At 36.4% G+C, this 16900-nt stretch overlaps 1 protein-coding gene across 1 annotated transcript in view; it reads right to left on the reverse strand.

Moving 5' to 3' along the window:
- Positions 1-2130, reverse strand: part of LOC118192156 (G protein-coupled receptor Mth2-like) — a 68379-nt gene extending 66249 nt beyond the window's left edge. Inside the window, exon 1 of the mRNA XM_085815539.1 lies at positions 1918-2130. The gene's annotated coding sequence lies outside the window, so the exon portion shown is untranslated. The remainder of the gene's footprint in view (positions 1-1917) is intronic.
- Positions 2131-16900: the final 14770 nt, after the last annotated feature.

Genomic DNA, 16900 nt, shown 5'->3' on the forward strand with positions numbered 1-16900 from the left:
TAGCAGAGAAGAGATGTCAAGTATCAAGATGTAAACATTAAATTTTTCTTGTTCTTTTCTATATAAATATATATATATGTTTATTATTGTATTATTCGAAATAAATCTACGTTTCTATGATGAATTTCTTTCTATGAATATTGATTTTTGTTTTGCGGCCCGCCTAAAGTTAAACCTTGTTTGTTTGGCCCAAGTGTACCTATGAGTTTGACATCCCTGTATTACATAGTAAAACCTCAAAGATCAGTGGAAGTTTCAACGGTATTTTATGCAAATAAGGCCTTAGACACTTTTCTGATCCTGTAGACGTTGATATGTGCTTTCAAATTCAGTGTAATTTTATTTAATAATATGTTCCGTAGTATTACCCGTACGCTGTATAGCAGCCATGGTAAGTCTGGATGTCCCGTTGCTGACATTTCCTTGGCTTCTTGTTGAGTCAGGCTTACTCTATCCATTCTAACCACGTTGGGGCTAACAATGCCCCTTTAGGCTAAAATATTTAAAAACAGCATATATTTAGAATTTCCGATAGACTGTCTATCTCGTTAGAGATAAAAATGTTTTATTCTGTGCAGTGTTGCCACTGTTCGCTTTGAAATCGTTGTGTTTTTCAATCAAATTCGTTAATATGTTACAAAATATGAAATAGATAATAACACAAATTCGAAATTCAAAATTCGGGTTTCCAGGTGCACATGTTTTGGGTGGAGGACTATGTTATTCAAAATCTAGTGGCCTTAGGTAATGCCGTTTTTTCACAACACAAGAAACTTGTTCATTATTTAGTTTCTTTAAATATAATACAGGGTAATAATATTTGGTGGCAGCAACTTGAAAAGTGATACAGTCGTTTTTAGTGGATGACGCCAAATCCCGTTTTTAGACCCCATTCGGGTTAACGCCCTTTTGAGCTAAAAATACATGTTAAACGTTAAACAAGTATTGTTTTGATATTGAGTATCCGCTAACTTTGTCATCAGTGCCGAGCAAATAGTTAAATGCTTTAGTTTTAAATTTAAAAAAAAAAAAAAAAAATTCCAATGCTTTCGCTTTGCTATCATGCCATTTATTTTGCACATTTTCAGATATTTTTTAATTTAAAGGAACTATATTAAACTTATTTACCTTTAATTAAACAAGTTAATATCTAGTTAACTAATTTAGAGAAAGCGTAAAAAGTTAAATAAACGAATTAAATTTGTATGTTTGTCAATTATTGTGTTTAATAATTCAATCAGACTTCCCCACAAGACTTAAATAACTAGTTACCAAAGCTTCATAAATGTCCAGAGCAATGATGACGTAAATAAAATTCGGCATAAAACTTCCCCACAAGCAACACTTTTACATATACTAAAAATAGTTTTACATATACTATGCAATAAATATACATATTATATGCATTTGCATACACTATATAATAAATAAATATGTTATATACTTTTACACATATACTGCATTGTTTTGTACGTGTAACTTGAGAAACAAGTGAACTTTGCCCATAACTTTTTTATATTACTAATATGTTCATCATTCAATCTGTATTATATCATATACCTGTATAAGTACCTAAAATAATTATTCTTTAAATAGATTATAATAAATAAAAAGTTCTTTTCTTAGATTTTAGTGATTGTTTTCTGACCAGCCTTCTGTTCTCCGAATGTAGAAATCCAAAAATATAGCAGCTAATCTATGAGCTAATAATTTTATTCTTGGAAAATTTAGTGAATTATTTTTATGGATCCTTCACAGGATATAAGTAAACTGATCTCAATGAATTCATGAGAGCAGTAATTTTCGCGATTGAGGCTAAAGAGGCGATTGAAACGTTAAGTAATACTGAGAACTTCCATACAACAGTTGGTGAGCAGTGGAAAAAATAATATTTATATGTCACTATTCGAATCTTACCTTCGCCTACCTTTCCAGGAACATATCGTTCACAGCCACTTACTTCAAATTACGAACTGAAGTAATCTGAATGCTAGCTCAGAGAATTACTATTGAAATGATCCAAAAACTGCGCATTGGAACAGCCGTTGACTACTCTCTTTGTTCTATTCGTAATAATTTTGTGTTAGAAATATTAGAATGAAATACGAATACATTTTCCTTTATCGAGGAACATGTAACGTTTACATTATGAACCTCTGACGTATGGACCCAAAGAGCTAAGATAAGATAATATGCTTGTTTCGTTTTGGAACTTCTGTTTCGCAACATATTCCATACACTACATCTGTAGTTGTAACATGGTGCGTTTGTTATCTTGACTTATAACACGTTTTTCTGAGAAGCTGGTCAATGAATGCAAAACGCAGATTTATAAAGAGAATAGCATTTCTTTTACATGTATTTTGACCCAAGCATCGTAGCTCCATACAGAAAGAAGTAAATAATATTATTATGAATTACTTGAATTATTATGCATTAGCATTGAAGCTACACATGCCCTTTAGATTTAAAGTCTTTGGAATTGTTTACAGATATTAAAATTTACCTGAACTGTATGAGACGTAATAAAAAGTTAAAAAGTGAAGCTGAAAAAGTAGAGATTAAACATAAACTTTTCTCTAGCTGCTGACATTGGTACATTTTTATGAGAGAACGAATGACTGCTCTTATTGATTATGGCAAAAATATTAAAAACTGTCTTAGTTTTGTTCAACTTAAACTGCATAAATCAAAAAAGGCTACTCAGCAGCTTTATTTTGACATTTGAAAGTGATAATATTGATGATGCTCTTATTCAAGAGTCGTATTGTTTTAATGGTCATCTTGGTTTTTCCAGTTCTTATAGATTTTTTCGACATAAAATCTGATGCTATCAAGTCTGCAATCTGATGCAATACGATTATCGCCTTTTCTGATTTTCATAATTGGGATATAATGCGGCCATTGGAGACATTTCTTTATGTGAATTCACATCCTTTAAATATAGATATGTTTTACTCTTTCCAGCCTTCCGTTAATATTGATACTGATCTGTGTAAAATAAACCATATTTTTCAAATAAAGTCTTAAAGCGCCTTTTTTGGTGAGTGGAATGCTCAAGTAAATCCGATGTTTGGTTTAGTCCTGTGATTGACTGGAAGGGTATTGAGCGATTCTTCAGTAAGTAGCAGCTTTTTGTAATCAGTGAGGAGTATGGATCTACTTTCTGCGCGACTCAGGGAAGAAATTATTCATGTGGCTGTTGTTAGACAGGACCTTTTGGTCGCACTTAGAAGCGGTGTAACACCAGGGTGCCTGGGTCAAGGACATTACCCCTTGTCGAAATTGTAGGTTGTTTTAAATGCTGTCATGAGTAACTAACATAAAATAAAATAATTTTTTTATAAATTATGATCATATTTTTGAGTAATGGGATAATAAAATATTCTAGCAAAAATAAAGTGTGCGTCGAGTTCCAATAAAGACCTGAAAATGCCATCTGGGAGAGCTGAGAAAGGGGAAAAAAGCTGGCTTTAACCTGAGTCTAGAGATACATATAATACATACATACAATACAGATAGTGTGAGTCAACTGGTGCACTTAAATCATAGCATAAGTTCAGTACAGGTAAAGTAAATCAAATTAAACGATATGAGTACTAAGTAGGGCCATAGGCCGTTTACAATTATTTGAGTCATTTACATCATAATCGTATAATCCTTATAACAGGGTTATTGATACTTGCGAGGTTAGAATGAAAATTCCGGGCAAGCCGGCAATAAAAATATTTCAGTTCTTCAACGCCTAATTCATCATGAAGTATTTGATTTCGAACGTACTAAGGCGAGTTGGTGATCTATCTTAGGACACAATTTTGTACCTGCTGTAGCTTTTTCCTATATGATTTGCATGAATATGCCCAAACCGGGCAGGCATAATACAGTATGAGACGCAATACAGTTTTATAAATAAGCAACTTTTTATCTATTGAAAATACGCTGTTTTGAGAAATTAAGAGGTGAAGTGTAGCTTTATTAACTCGAAACTTTTTAAGGATAGATGTTATGTGTGGGTACCGTGAGAGCGTTTTACTGAGGATCACCCCAAGATAAAGGACTTGCTTGGCCCATGGGATATCCTTTCCGTAAAGTTGCAGGTTTTTATTGAATTTATTCTTCTTGATAAAAAGGACTGCTTGATTCTTATCTACATTAAATTTGATCTTCCATTTTGTGAGAGGATCGCAGTGTCGTCTTCAATTGTTGTGCTCTGTGTGGTGGGAATGTCGTTCGCGTAAATATTGAATAAAGTGGGTCCAGAAAGACTCCCCTGGGGGATCCCAGCAAGGATTGTGTTGAAAGTGTATTTGAGACGCGAACGACAAAGTGTCTACCGGTTACGTAGGATTTAACTATGTTTGTGATGTAGCCTGGAAAGCCCAGGTTGTGTAGTTTGTAAATGAGTGCGTCCAGCCATACATGGTCGCAGGCTTTTGCTAAATCCAGGAACAGACCTCCTGTAACTTTTTTATTCTGAAGCCCTTCGCTGATGAGTTCCACAACTCGATATAATTGGTTGACAATCGAATGTCTGCTTCGGAACACAAAGTGGTGACGTATTATTATACTATTTTTTTCCAGATGCTGGTTGATCCTGTTGAGTAGTACTGCCTCCATAATTTTGCTAAGTGGAGGACAATAGGCTTATCGGACGGTATGATTCTGGTGAACTTGCCGGCTTCTTGGGTTTCAGAATTGGCGTAATTTGAGCCAACTTCCAACTTTCCGGGAAGTGCTGCCATCTGTGTAAAAGGTTGGTAACCCTTGTGAAGTAAAGTAAGATATTGATTGGGACTCTTTTGATCATCCTGTTGCTAATAGCATCGTACCCAGGGTTCTTGTTATTTTTTAGCTTCGTTACATACGAGCAGACCTCCGACGGTATGATTAAGATCGTGTTATCTGTGTGTGGGCTTGTATAGTTGTTGTGAAAGTCAATAATTAATTGCTCTGTTGTGGGATCATAAATGTTGTCTGTGCGAAACTGAGATTCGGGATACTGTAAAAGTTCTGCTTTCCCATTTTCTGTGTAATGGATCCTTTGAGGGCCTTTAAGGGGCGGAATGTTTTTGTGGCATATTTTTGTAACTTTTCACCGCTAACCACATAGAATTATTATTTGCAGAGAGGTACTCCAGGTAGTTGGCCCAGCGCAGTTGTGAATAATAATTAGTGCGAGACTTGACTGCGTCACACAGCTTATTGAACATGATTTTGTTCTGCCTGGATCTGGTTCTCTGAAATTGCTTCCTGGCAGCATTGCGTTTTTTGATGAGCTGATTAAGTTCCTTGGATCTGACAAATTTAGGCTGTTTCACTTCTCTCTCAGCATTTTTGTAAGCATTTTTACCTGAACAGGTAAACTCCTTAATTAAACCATCAATGTCATTGCCTTAGTGTATCGTTGGGATAGTGTACTGGATGTTGTTTAGAACTTTGGCATAATATTGCCAATCAGTTTTAAAGACTGTTTTGACTCGTGTAGTATAACTACTGGTATCCAGTACCAAACGGACTGGATTGTACTCCGAAGATAATTCGTCCAACACAGAAACATCCAGCCGAACACTGATGTTTCTGAGGAGGAAGATACCGGTGGATCTAGTGGTATACCGTGTTGGGGTAGTTGGAGCTGCTATCTGGAAAGGGACCTTGTGGTCCAAATTGAATATAACATTGCCAACTGTGTTAGAATTATAGCAGTTTCACGCGCGGTGTCTAGCGTTCAGGTCCCCACCTACGATTATGTCTATGCCAATTGTGAGTAATGTGTTGAGATCAGCCTCAACAGCTGTACGGAGTTTTGATTGTGGCATGCAAGTGGAGACAAACGTGTATGTTATGAGAGAAATAGCTGTAGCTTCAATAGCTGAAAGCTGTGGAATTGTTATTTGATAGTGAGGAATGCAGCGTTTAACAAGGAGAGCTGTGCCACCTCCTCTTCTCCTGCCAGCAGTTATATCTCTGTTGGATCTGTATACATAGTAATTTGCAACATAAATTGGGTTTGACAATTGTTTGCAATACTATACATTAAGCATCACATTTAGAACCAAAAATATTTTCGAATAGTTCAAACAAAATAAACATCTTATCAATAGTGTGCTCTGCAGCTTAAAGCTCAGGCATCTTATCTGTAATTTTTCTAATAATGTTGGCAATTAAAAAAACCTTTAAAAATGTCCACAAGTTCCTTAATAAATTTACACGTATCAGTAAATCCTTCTGACCTACCTCAGTAGGTTTTCCTTGCTACTACTACTACTAACAGTTGCATTTTTAACACTATAATCCGACAATTTATTGTTTAAAGTAGCAGACTTCCCACTAACTGCATTAGCATAGCTAACGCCTGGTATTACATTACATCTATAAACATTATTTCCTTTATTTGACACATTAACTTTCCTTATTTCATTACTTTGTGCTATTTTGACGTACAGTAATTGGCCATGTGCCCTGGTTGTTTGCAGTTACAGCACATGACATTATCTATACGTTTGGCTTTATAATTTTCAATTTTGTGAGGCCATGCGCACTTGACACATCGAGGCTTTAGTTTACAGTTACCTGATGAATGGTGAAAGTGTTGGAAGCTATGACATTGCACAACACTTCCGACAGAATTATAAGGGGTAACAGAAATATAAAAATACATGAAATAAGTTAAATTATGAATTTCTTCCACCTCTGGTACCTTCTCCAACTGTACTTGAAATAGCGGCATCGGAACATTGTTTTTAAGTTATGCATTCAGAGTTGCACATTGTTTCCAAGTCCATATCGATCAACGTAATCCTATTTTTTAACTTTTCAATTTTCTGTAACATACACAAATAGTCTTCTAATATTGAAGTTTCCGCATTTATTAAAAACGCACCCCAATTATCTCCTAGATAGATATTTATCACCAAAACGATGCATATCATCCGTTAACTCTAGCACGTGGCTCCTAACCACAGATGTATCCATTTTAGCCGTAGGGAGTTCGTTCCCCACCATAGCACGTGGTCACTAATCCTTGGTGAAATATCACTATTCACTGGCACACAAAAATCACACAATTTAGAAGTAATCCACATACGCGTAAATACAATACGATGAAGAAACAGCATAGAATTACCTGTGAGCTCAAAACAGCACGTGGAAGAAAGAGTAACACTTCTGCGATCGAACTAGCGCAGCGTTAAAGAGGCTATCACTTCTAGGGACTCGCGCGGCTACGCGGGACAATTCCCAGAAACGAGATTCCAGTAGCACTGTTTAAGCGAGAGGCTTCCGAGAAATGTTTCGTTTAGCTAGGCGGAACATGTCCCAGCTACGAGCAACATTTTGAAACTTTCCCGAAAATGTTCCGTCTGGAGACGTGTTCCTCGTACGTTCAACCAATCAGACGAAAGTTCTGCTTCTGAAGGATCACGGGTAACTTTCAATATGGCGATGACTCTCAATATGAAGTCTTGGACGGTGGAAATAGATCCCGATTTAATTATTGCTGTTTTGTTGTAATATAACTACCTGAGTCATTTTTAAAATGTTTATATATTCATTAAATATATAATCGTGGAGGAAATTTCAGAGTTGACAGTATTTTACGACGTTCTTGGAGTTCGGATTCGTTTACAAATTGTTCATTGCCAAATTTGTCGTATTTGGTGCTGATCGTGTATTATCACTGTTATATAATGAAATTTTATTTCTTAAATTTAAGTTGAATAATTTTTTAAATCCGTTTGTATATGCGCGGCTTTTCTTCTAATTACTTATCTTTTAAATTGTTAATTGCATAATCATTGACGCATTTTAAGCAGGATAAAAGATGCATAAAAAAGAAAAGCATAGCTTATGGAATAATGAGAATACTGATTAAATTTGTCTATTATTTTCATGTTTTTAATGAAATATTTTTTGCATTATAAATACATTAGAAACTATACTTTTATTGTAAATGCTACATATTGAAACATTGGAAATTTATAGATTTATTATTATGCAGGATGAGAAACATTTGTATATACATTCACTAATATAATTCTTATTCGTTACATTAATACAAATAAATATATGTCAACAACTTCTAAACCATCGCATCTCTCAATCTGTATGTAAATATATGACTTATTAGATGTGTATGTACATGTATGTATGAATACAAAAATGAACATTGCCAAAAAGTTTATTTGAAGTTATTTCTAGTTCATGTAACGATCATGTAATTGGCAGCAACTGTAGTCATCGAGGGATAAGCTGAACACCGCAGAAAACGTGATTTCATTGCTCGACGTTTGTATGTGTTACCCAAGTAGAATAAGTGAAAAGTTTTTCGATTCTGACATTGGCATAAAAGCAAATACCGACACATTTTCTCCGAGTTCAGTAGGAGCAAAAGGCTGTCATGCCGTTATGTTTGAAGTAAAAGTGGAGCGACGATGTAAAATCTAAGCATTTTGCTGCAAACAAGACACCTGTGACTTCTTCCTTATTTATTTTTGTAACAATATCTATAACTGAATCATAAATATAATAACACGTGATTCTGATTCGAGAATTTACCACACTGTAATCGATATATTGCTTAACTAGAATTTCATTGTATACATGAAGGAGCCCACCAGCGGCCGAGCGAAAAGTCGCTGAACGCTGGTAGTTCGGTCCGAGGTTCGAATCCCGCGTACGGGCTGGCTGCATGGGTGTTTTCGTGGTTTTCCCCATGTGTAAAGTGTATACGAGCCAGTTTCCCTTAGAAAGTCCTCCACGAAGGCATCCCTCCCCTTAGGCAGATAGCCCTAGTGTGCTTTGCCATAATTAAATACACGTGTATACATGAAGATTTAAAAGAATTAAAGTACTATGTGAGAAGGTAATTCAACTATTTATCAATATTTATGTAACTCAGGGGGCCTCTGGAGCTCGAGGCCTCTAAGCTAGCCCTGTTGCTCAGTCTAATCTCATTGTTACTTATTGCTTATAGTGTTCGGAAGTTGGTATTGCTTGCATTTGTAAACTTGTTATTGGAATGCTAAATAGAATTGCAGCTGTCGTTCTGTCGCCAAAAGGAGTTGATTTAGACTTAGACTCTATAATTGACTGAGCTATTGCGAAAAGCAATGTTTCCGGTTCCAGAATTAAAGCCCAAGGGAACTTGACATAAAGAAATCCGTACGTGGAGAAAATCTCAGATGAGAAAAGGGGAAGAAGAGAAGTACCAAAAGGAGCAAACTAATCCAATCGGACAAGTTCGCAAAACGTGATGAGCGACCCAAGACAATGCAAATCAATGACAACAATGTGAGATGATACACTACAGCAATGGTTCCAATGACTACAACTAAACAATTTCAATAAATAGTGCTAAATACAACACAATGCAATACAACTATACAACACAATTTATTACAACTATTCAACGCAATACACTACAGCAACTCAACAACAACCTAAGCAACCTATTTACAACACTGATATATCATCACAATGCGAAAAATCTCACAGCATTAATTTTATCAATCTCCAAGAACAATATTCAAGCTACAGAAGAACTTCAATCAAAATCAGATGCATTGGAAGTATAAACAGCTACCAATTGAGGAGCTTAGTGAAAAAGTTGTCGTCTCCTCCCATGAAGGTGTGAGCTGCAAGTGGTCTGAGGCTTCTATCTTCGAAGAGAATTTCATAATTAAAGACTTGGGAGTAATTAACAAAGTCACATTGCACAGATTTGTTGAAGAATTTTTAATTAGATCTTCTGATCTAATCTGGAATCGTCTCAAGTTTTAAGTCTCTGTGTAAAAGTTCATTGTGGATAAGATAGTGTGAATCAGTAATGATGCGCAGAAATTTGTTTTGCACTACTTTTAATTGATGTAGATGAGTTTGAGTGACCGTTGTGTACTGTTATATAAACTTCTTGAAGGACGATTTATGTTTCAACCGGTGAGTGAATGATAAATATAAATGAACAGCAGTTACTAATGAACAGTTGCCATGAAAATTTCATCATAATTTTCAAAAATTTAATGAAATTAATTTACTTAACTTTTTTATTTATTGAACTGATATTTAAAACACATAGCACAAAATATTTTCGAGACATTAAGGATTTTTATAATTTTTATTACAGAGTTATGAAAAGGAAAAAGAATTGCAAGTAACATAAGCGAATGTAGCGTATGACACTAAGTAATGTGATATTTTTTCTCTTGGCTTAGTTTCCGAAAAAAATTCAAAACAAATATTTTTAATAACATTATTAGCTTTCTTAACTGGATAATAATTTTTACATATGTTTCTCTTGCCCTCACCCCATTAAATTTTAAGATGAAGGAATAAACATTTTATGTGAACTGACATTATAAAATTGTTCTTAGATGCGTACATCAGACTCCCGATTACTCGACATTCCATATAACTCGACGATATGTATCTTAATTGGTAAATGATTTGTGCCGGTCAGGTACAACACTATGCAAGAAAAGATTTTCATATATGAAGAAACTGTGGAGTAGACTGCGTTCACTACGTTAACTGAAGCTAAAGAACTATGAGAAATAGCTGTCCAAGTATAATATAAAAGTGAAAGTTAAGAGGAAAAGGATTTCCGTGTTTGAAACAAAAGAAGATATTACTGAACTTCCGCTCCATAATGCAGATACGCTTCTTGTGCTTCCGATGTAATTTTAGTACATCATTAAAATTCTAGGAAAATGAATATTAAAAGAACAAGAGTTAAAAGCAATTAAAATTATTATGATAGCAATAGTTAGTAGCCGTTAAAAGGTAGAGGTATTGATCGATTTTTCAGCATATAGAGAAACATTTCTTTATCATTTAGAACTTTATAGGTTATGCGTCTGCCAAAAATTATTAAATAATCTTTAGAAAATTCATATTGCTTCATATCGGAGATTACGAAAATGAGAACTAGTACAAATGCAAAACAGATGTTTTTAATTGTTTTCAAAATACATTTCAGCACTAATTACTTCGTATCAAAGTCATACAAGCCTGTAACAATTCATTTATCCCTCACACATTATTGTATAATAAGTCCATGAGTTACGAATGTAATGCGTTCCGTAAATCTTTAACGCGAATTTGTAAGTTGCTTAAGTGTAAATGCGTAAGAAGCTGATGTTTTTATTATATGCATCCATGATATATGTATGTGTATACACAAAACTATTTAGTGTGACGTAAAGAATAAAAAATATTTAAAAAAAATACAAAAACAAACTGAAATAAAACTTTTCAAATAAATTGAAGTCTTGCGACAGCTCATTTAGCTCTACGGAGGGAAAGTCGACTTTGGAAGTGGATGATTGCGAGGAGAAATCTGTTCTCTGGCAATTTCTGTCACTGAAGTCAGGGGTTAGTCACATTCTTTTCATTTGCCATCTTGATGTTGGTGTGAGCGGCATCTCACAAATATACCTTGAATAGATAGTGGTGTCATACGGTTTTTGGAGCGTGCATGACTTATAGTGAGACATATTGGAATGGATAGGGCTGCTAAAATACTCGAACCACTTGGCGTTCTGGTGCCGGCCTTTTTCTGGTAAATCTTTATGTACAGACCTAGCCTTCTCCTAGATGGTCAGGACATTCACCAGTATTCGCTTCTATATTAGATTCTCGACAACTTTTCCCTCTCTGTAATCGTGCTGAGATTTATCTTGATAATGATTCTTCCCTTTAGCTTTTAGCTAACCTTTGGTGATTTCAATAATGCGAACATTATCCTTCAGTGTTGTATTCAGTGTCGAGCTGCCTAGCTGATACAGGTAGTGACGCTGACTGCCGTACCGACGGCCTGGGTTCGAGTTCCGGAGAATAAATGGATGTTTGTAACTACGTAGTGTCTGTGCGGCAGGTGGACATTCAAAATATACGGCGAGCCGGATGTCCTCTCGAGAGATTTATGGCAGAGGAAGAGGGGTGAGAGACATCGGGAAGCCTTCCGGGAGGTTTTTCATCGAAACTGGGGCAGAATTTTACAGCTAGTGCCGCGAGAATGTACCAATGATTAAATGCTGATGTCCCGCCTTCTTCTACTTGTACAGTGTCGGCTACTCAGACAAGATAGTTAGTGACGCTGTTTACGTACCGAAAGGTCGGGTTTGAATCTCGGAAACAACATGGATGTTTGTAAACATAATGTCTGTGTGGCAAGGAGAATACTCAAAACACGCGGCGCGCCGAAAATCCACTCGTCACGTTGGGGATAGGGAAGAAGGGTGGGAGACATTTGGACCGTCCCCTGGGGAGTTTGCTCTCAGTATTTTACTGTTCAACGAGAGTTCATTAGCTACTTAAAACGTTTCAAACTCCGGACCTCCGAAAGTTGCAAATATGGGGGACAGGTGATATAGATCAATTTATTCCACTGTCCTCTCATTCCAACACATTATCTAAAGAAACCTAATACTGCAAATGCGTGGGCAGCAAATAGAATTAAACATAGAGCATCAAAAAAAACATTGTCATATCATGAGTTTCTGTGGAAATAAATTCGCAAATCAATAACTAGACAAAGATTAAGGCCCATCTGATCAACTTCGTAACAGTTCTGGCTTCCGTATCACATAACGTCTGTACCAAACTGTAAATAATACAAAGCCTTGAATAACTTATGTTGATTTGGACAAGTATAAACAGCATCTCATAAAGTACATTGCACTCACACACACACACATACCAAAAAAAAAAAAAAAATCCTGCAGTTCTATATCTTCTGTATACTGGGCCAATTGACGAAATTCAAATTGCGTTTTTCATGTTTCGAAAGCGCGGCTTAGTGTATATATTAAATTTATATTTATTTTAACTAACATTTATTTTAAGTTTAAACTACCTTTCCTGTCAAGCCTTACTTTCCCCTGGAACTGCCAATGCCAGAGTATGTAAATTTTACTAGAACGCGCAAGGATTCAAATTATCAGCGGAAGTATTCTGAGTTAAATAGAAAGGAAACGAGTTCGAAGTGTGCTGTTCGTACTTCACGAGCGCGGAGGTAGTTAGCCAGAAATTGAAGAACCCCGCGTTTCGGCCTGTGTGCTTGCCTTGGAGAATTGTTAATCGTTCAATGTGATATTCAAAGTTTGCTGAATTAGCAGCGGTATTGTAAAACGCGGTGAGGTTAGTTACTTTTAGAGAGCCTCGTAGTTAGAGTCTTGTTATTAGTTTCTTTTCAGGTTCTTATTTTTATTTTACCGCCGAGTCGGCGTAATTTGTGGGCGTCAAGAGCACGCAATTGTAACTTCTTAAGTTGAATAAAAAGGGACTTAAACCCTTAGCAAGACTCTGTCTGTTGCCCAGTTTCAACAGTCACCTCTTGGTTGCGTGCAAGTTGGAGGCGCACAACTCTACATTGGCGCCCGAACACTTATCAAACTGAAATGGCCGAAAATCGGATGGAAGCCGCTGGACAACACCAAGAAATGGCAAGCCAATTGGAAGGATTTGGATACCTGGTCCAGAATTTGAGAGCGTCAATCAAGCCAAAAGTCAATTTCGATGGAAAAAAATTCGGTGGCGATATTTCTAGAAGGCCTAGAAAATCACTTTCAGCTCTACCCTGTGCCTGAAAGACAAAAAGTTGCCATCGCCACATCTGCACTAAAAGGACAGGCCGCGCTATGGTGGAAGAATATAGGCAAATTTTTATTAGGGGAATTTGGAAGACAGACATATACATTTGAAAATTTCAAAAAATCGTTAGTAAAGGCCTTCCCCATAGTGAAAGATCGAGCAAGGCTGGAAGCCGAACTATATAGTTTCTATCAACGGGATATAGAAGAGTTGACGGACTTTATTCTACGAAAAATTAAGCTGACGGATATGCTGTATGGGAAGAAACCCGATGCGGAGATTATTGAAATAATCTTACCAAGATTGTTACCCGCTGTTCAAGACTACTTCGAAATTAGAAACCCAAGCACATTGCAGGAGCTCTTCGAATTGGCGGTGAAGTTTCAAAATCGCAGAATAGCGGAAAAAGCTAGAGGGGCAACGTATTCTCAAAGTACCCGAAGGAAATCTTCAAATGAGGAAACTAGAAAAGCAAATCGCTCTTATGGGGGAAAGAGCTATCAAGCTAACTCATCGAACCTCGAAGGTCAAGGCCCAAAAAGAAAATTCGAAAATAAACATCCGCGTACCCAGAAGGCACAAATTTAAAGGAAAGCTTTAAACGAGTAGAGGGGCCTGTGAAAGGGAGGATCCAGACCCCGGAAGTTTTAAAAAAACCCTCAAAAAGACATTTAAATACGGTCATCGTAAAAAACTCACATCTACCAATTATACAAGTCCTGGTTGGCGATGTAAAAGAATTTTTATAGGGTACGATTATTTAAAACCAAAAATACGGAAATTATAGCGGCGCAAGGAAAAACATGTCATTGCATCGGGAAATTATAATTAAACATACAGGTAAAAGAGGAAAGCCTCAAAGTATTAATTTTTGTAGTGAAGAATCTGCAAAATCCTCTTATTTTAGGTATGGAGTTTTTAAGGGCCGCGAGGAACAAGCTGAATTTTCAAGACAGTTCCGTGGTGCTGGAGATGGACCAGAGGGTGGTGGAACCTGTGGAGAAACCGCAAGTGGACCTTAGCCATCTGAATGACCATGGAAGTCAAGCCATCCAGCAAGTGGTGAGTAATTTTTCTAACTTGTTTTCAGAAAAGCCTGGTAGTTGCCAAATAGTTACGCATCAGATACAATTAAATGCCGAAAAACCTTGTAGGACTCAACCTTACCGCTATGACAAACAAAAAGACGTAATCATCGAAGAACATATTCAGGAGATGTTAAAGAACAAAATAATAACGCTCATAAATAGTGAGTATGCGAGTCCAGTCGTACTATGCAGGAAAAAGAACGAGTTTCCTCCTTCGGATAAAAGGGCTTGGAGGTTTGCTATCGATTACAGAAAACTGAATAGTATTACTAAATTCCCAGTTTACCCTTTGCCGGTTATAGAGGAAATTATTAGACAGATCAAATCGACAAGATACATGTCTACTTTGGACTTAACGTCTGGCTACTATCAAATAGCTATGAGACCCGAAGACATACATAAAACCGCGTTTATAACAAAATCGGGCACTTATGCATTTTTACGCATGCCCTTTGGGTTGTGTGGGGCCCCATCAACATTCCAGAGAGCTATGGACATTGTTCTAAAGCCTGTCCTAGGAAAATCAACTTTAATCTATCTAGATGATATAATTATAACGAGTAGTACGTTGGAACAACACATTAATGATCTAGAAGAAATTTTTAAATTATTAAAAGAGGCCGGTCTTACAATTAACGCCTCAAAATGCAAGTTCGAAACTAAAGAACTTAAATATCTCGGTTATAAAATTTCGCAAAAGGGTATAGAAACGCAAGATTCAAAAATAAAAGCCATCAAGGATTTTCCACCGCCCAACACCGCCAAGAAACTTTCTTCTTTCCTTGGGTTATGTTCTTACTATCGGTCTTTCATAAAAGATTTCGCTAATATTGTTGAACCACTCTTAGTAATCAAAAGAAAGAGAGGTAAATTTACGTGGACAGCGGAAGCAAATACAGCATTTGAAAGATTAAAAGAAGCGCTCATCAATGCCCCTGTTTTGAAATTCCCGGAAGGGGACGAAAACCTGGAAATTGCAGCAGATGCGTCAGACTATGCGGTGGGTGCGGTTCTTATGCAAAATAGCCATCCTCTGGCATTTTTTAGTAAAACATTGAATCAGATACAAAGGAATTATACAGCTACAGAGAGAGAAACATTAGCCGTATTAATGGCTGTACACAAATTTCGAGTTTATTTCGGCAAAGCGCCAGTAACAGTCTTTTCGGATCATGCGGCTGTTGGTAGACTTTACTCGGGGAAAAACCTAACGCCCAGGTTAATAAGATGGGCTTTAAAACTCCAAGAATATAATCTCAGAATAAAATATAAACCGGGTAAGGAAAACAATGTAGCTGATGCACTTTCTCGTATAAAACTGGACGATGAAGGAAATGAACTTAAATGCGCTGTGTTGACTTCAAAAATTTTAGATTCTAGAGATACGATTATCACTGAACTGAAAGCTGATCCTGAATTTGGAAATATCTATGCATATTTGAAGGACCCCGAAAGCTTTGAGCACACAGATATCGGTGCGATAAAAAATAGAGCAGAAAACTATGAAATAATAGATAATTTATTATTTTATACGAAAACAACAAACGAAAATCTTGAGTACAAACCAGTCATCCCAGCCTCGCTTCGATTAAGCATTTTGAAGGAATTACACGACGCGAAAACAGCGGGTCATTTAGGGATCAGAAAAACTTTAAAAAGGGTACGCGAGGAGGTATATTTCCCGCAATTATACAAAATAGTAACTGCGTATGTCAGGTCCTGCAATCAATGTCAGTTAATAAATGATATTAATTACAGCCCGGCCGGGTACTTAAATAGCATTCGCGCTACATTTCCGAATGAAATTTTAGGCATAGATCTTCTTGGTCCCTTCCCCCAGAGCGAGTTAAATAAAAATCGTTTTCTTTTAGTAATAGTAGATCATTTTTCAAAATGGACAGAAATTGTTCCACTTAAACGCGCGTCAGCCAAAACAGTCGCAGATGCATTCTTACACAGATACATTTTAAAATACGGTGCACCGATAAAAGTCATTAGCGATAACGGAAAACAATTCATTAGTCAAATATTTGAAAACATATGCACTGGACTTGGCATACGCCATATCAAAATGGTTCCGTATAGACCACAGGCAAACATAGCAGAAAGAGTGAATAAAAATATAGTAAAAATAATTCGCAGTTACGTTAGCACACATCACAAGCACTGGGATGGCTACATAAATGAATTAGCTTATGCTTTAAGAACGGCAAATCACGATATTA

This window comes from Stegodyphus dumicola, chromosome 4, assembly GCF_044657685.1.
Source record: "Stegodyphus dumicola isolate Sdum_Otavi_A_Nest chromosome 4, ASM4465768v1".
In the NCBI taxonomy this organism is placed as follows: Eukaryota; Metazoa; Arthropoda; class Arachnida; order Araneae; family Eresidae; genus Stegodyphus; species Stegodyphus dumicola.